Source organism: Nymphaea colorata, chromosome 6 (genome assembly GCF_008831285.2).
Source record: "Nymphaea colorata isolate Beijing-Zhang1983 chromosome 6, ASM883128v2, whole genome shotgun sequence".
Classification (NCBI taxonomy): Eukaryota; Viridiplantae; Streptophyta; class Magnoliopsida; order Nymphaeales; family Nymphaeaceae; genus Nymphaea; species Nymphaea colorata.
The window spans coordinates 15,277,600-15,282,084 of NC_045143.1; positions in this window are offsets into that span (position 1 = coordinate 15,277,600).

A 4,485-nucleotide genomic window follows, 5' to 3' on the forward strand; every position below is an offset into this window, starting at 1 on the left:
CAATTGATGTCAAGATGCATCAAATGCAGTATGTGGTTCATTCAAAGCAACTAACAACTGAAGAAGCTATTGCAGCTGCAGGGGGTGTGCAAGTAACTTTTGGGTGCTTGTACAACATAAATTTTGAAGTTTGGCAGTGTGGAAGTTGTGGACGATTCTATCGGGAGGTCAGAACTTTTCTGTTGGTTTCGGCTTGGAAATTTGCTATTCATTTGATGAAACAAAGTATTCTTAATTATGTGATGTAGGTGACTAATGTTGCAGTGGTTTCTTTGTTTGGGCATAAGCATAATCTGAAAGGCCAATTTGGTAAATTTTCTGCATTCTTGTGATATCACACTTGAATCCACATTATTTGATCCTCACCTTTAACCTCTCTCTCTCTCTCTCCCTCTAGTAGTTACATGTGTGAATCTGCTGAGGTAATTGCTGCAGCAAAATCCTGCTTGCTTGAGTTGTTTCCATAAAAAATAGAAGTGTTCTGAGCACATATGATGCAGCAGAAGAGTTGAATGCAGAAGTTTTGTGTCCTTTCTGAGCACATATGATGCTGCATAACATCTGATACTGCAGCTGCAGCTTTCATAAAAAGTACATCCAACAGGGTGCTCAAGTATCTCGAGTTTGAGTAACAAACTTTGTGGTGTGTTTGGATGGATTTGATTCGATCATTGTTTTACACAGTGGGCACAACAAAGGTATGGTAGTAGATCTTCATTGTTCCTAATTTATAAGTTGTGCTGCTTGATTTCTTTAGAATTGAAGTGGAAAAGACTCATTAGGAGACACTATTAAGATTGCGGCTTGGCCCACTTAATTACTACATTGGTTGTTGTGGAATTTATATACTCTTAGACGTTGTCCGGAGACAAAATTAAAAGTCTATCACTAAGAGAGAACTGTCCTATAAGCATTAGCTATCATTTGAGATGTAGCAGTGATTACTGGTATTTTTTTAATAATTTCTTATGGTACCTATAATAATGGATTACTAACTTTTATCAATCCAGCAATATTCCACACACACACACAACACCATAGAGCTATATGTTCGAGACATCCATATGGGTGGACGACAAGAATAACACACACACACACACACATATGTGAGTATGAAAAACATTGTCTTAGGGTGGAGTGGATGGTGCATCGATGAGCTTAGTATCTTTTATTAAATAAATTAAGTTAAAATGAAAAATATTGCTCGATAACTTAAACAATTGAAAAGGTTGGGCTCGTTTAGATTGGTTTATACAATCTATAAAATAAGTCTTATATATGTTCTGCATCAAGGACTTTTCTTGTGGTAGTGGTAACAATGGGTGGGTGGGTCTTGCATTCTCTTTCGACCAGCAGAATTCGTACCTCGTTGATTATGCCTTGCGCATAGTTCAAGCCTGCTCAATTCAATTAGTGAAGTAAAGCAAACAAGCAGACTTAAATTTGGTTCACGCAATGCATGAAAATTAAATCGGATGATTTTGGAAAACTAGGAGATACATGTTTTAAGTATTGGTATTAGTTATGTATAGGCTCAACTACTCGAGGTCATAATCAAATCAAATATTGGATTGTGTCTGGGCCATTGACATCCCTTGCTCTTGGAACTCAAAATGCATGCTAAGAAACTGGCGTGTGTGAATGAATATCTTTTGGCAACTCTGTACTAATAATAATGTGTTAAAGCGTTTGTCACCAAGTTCATAATTAAGATCGTCATTAGAAGGACGCAGCCACTTGGTTAGAAGTTCATGCGTTGTTCAAAAACTTTGGTTAAAATCCTTCTGAACGTGGTTTTTGGTTGGTGAAAACGAGTCAACTGGTCCATTTAATCACATAATTTTAAACTTGTTAACTAATTAATTAAATGTGTTTCTCATATTCTAAACCATGAAAAAGAACATGAAAATCATATTTTTCAAAATCTTTAATTGCTCACTTTAAATATGGGTTGCTATTGTTTCTGTATGAAGAACATATCTATATATCCATCAAATTTGTCAAAAAGAAACAGAACATATGAAAAAGGGCTAAAATGGGTATTAGTTATTAGTGAGCATGCTTATAGGATCTGTCATGCGCTCGGGATTTAGGGCGATTTGGAGATCTGGATAACAAGCTATCTACAACCCTCAAAGTTTAGGGGTGAACAACCAGCCGAGTAACTCAAACTCGATTCTTTAAAGCTCGGCTTGAACTCAAGTTCGAGCCAGCTTTTCTACTCAATGAGCCAAACTTGAGTTGATGGTTCAGCTCGTTTAATTTATCAAGTCGAGTTCGAGTTTGTTTAACGAAGCTCGCATAACCCAACTCGGCTCATTAGCTCAAGTAACGTATTTTCTCCAGTTCTTTTGTCGATGCTTCACTTTCGCATTCTTTTTCTCTCTATTCACTGGCTTTTTCCTTCGTTCTCATGAACCCCCACCAGCCACAATTTCTTCAAACTACAAGCTATAGCATCAACACTAACTCGCTAAGGTACACCCTCTTGCTGTTGGCCTCTCCCATCCGTTTATTCTCCCATTCTCTCTTCCTCTCTTTAATCTCTCTCTCTCTCTCTCTCTCTATATATATATATATATATCCTCCTTGATCTCACACACTCTCTCGTTTTGCCAAAGGGAGGCTTTCTGGAACCCTCGCTTGGCCGCAAGGGTTTCCCTCAATCCCTTGCTTGGGCGAGGGTATGCCCAAATGTGGGTTTTAGAAACCCTCGCTTGGGCGGGTGAGGGTTTTAGAAACCCTTGTGTTGGGTGAGGGTTCCTCGCTTGGGCGGGTGGGGGCTTCCAAAACCTTTGCTTGGGCAGGGTTTTTAAGCTGGGAATGTTATGTTTCCCAAAAAGATCTTTGCGGGCCAAAGCACTGAAGATATTCTTCGGCTGGCAGGCAAGAAAGGCATGCCCATGATAGTTTTGAATCGAAAGACACTTTGGAAAATGACAGAAAACCTATACTTTGTCTTGTCATGATGAAGAAAATAAAGGTAAGATAAATCTGAATTTGCTTTACATTTGTAGGTGTTTGACAACATCTGGCTTCTCACAATGTATGATTTGTGCAACATCTTCGTACAACATTGATGTAACATTCCCCTAAATCACTTGAACCATTGCAGGGCGTAGAGTTGGGTTCTGGGTGGGGGAGAAGCGGGTGATGGCAGTGGCTGAGTTCCAATAGCATTCACATTTGATTTAATGAACTATGTGAACAGGAAAATGCTAAGGAAAATGCCAACAGTTGGTGTTGGCGGTGGTGGTTTTCTGTTCAAAGGCCTAGAAAGGCTACAGTGGTGGTGGTGGTAGATCTCCAAGATTCCAAGGCGAAGCAGTGAGTCTCATATATTCAAACGAGTTTGTCGAGCCTTAATCAAGTCAAACTCAAGCTCAACAAATTCGGCCGAGTCAAGCTCGAGCTGCTTCCGTCGAGCTATTCTCAAGCTCAAGCTCAAGGTTTCATTAGTCGAGTCGAGCTCGAGCTGGACTCGGCTCGTGTTCACCTCTACTCAAAACCCATAAGATTCATGGAGTTTAGGGTTATATAATAAGTCTTAAAAAAATTTGAAAGCGCTGCACATTTCTCGCCAACTTTATTTTTCCTCAAAAAACGTTACAACGCTGTCAGCTTTTCTTACTTACACATTAGGTGACTGGAAAGCATCCATGGTGATGATTGATTTTTTTAATAATACATTCTTTACCCAAAATTATTATTTCAAGATTTCAGTTAAAGCCTACAAACTTGCAACAAGATATTTTTAATAATACGTTAGGTGGCATGGATCGAGCTGGATTAACCTTAGTGAAATTTGTATTTATTAAAACTAATTTAAATTAGAAGAACATTCTTGAACAATATCACGTAGATCCGTGGGTGGTCCGATATATATATATATATATATATATATATATATATATATATATATATATATATATATATATATTGTATAATTCAGGCACTCCTTAAAAAAAATCAGCCGACAAAAATCAAAAGCAATGTTGTAAATATGGTTATGGCCAGACACATTGGTTTACCCACTAACATGGCATATTGGCTTGCAAATATTGTTACCCGTAGAACAATATTATCATTTTTCCTTTTTTTAAAGATTGTAAATATAGTTCAAATTTTTAATTAATTTATATGACGAGAAACGAAACTTAAATAAAAACTTTATTTTCAAAAAGAGAAAAAAGAAAAAAGAAAAGCGAATCACTTTTATTTCTCTCAACCTAACTGCAAACACATTTAATGATTTAATCCGAATAATTGTCGTTATAGGACGACAACAAAAACAATACAGCAGATTTCCTAAATAACGATGAAAAATTCCGATAAATTCTCGAAAAGAAATATCTGGACACTCTTCACCTCCGGTCAGTAGCCTCGGCAACATATTTTCTTGATGGGAAAAATACCTTGGTGGGACCGAATGGGCTGCTGCAAATCGGATTCCGAAATAACAAGGCGGGAGGGGAGGATATTGTC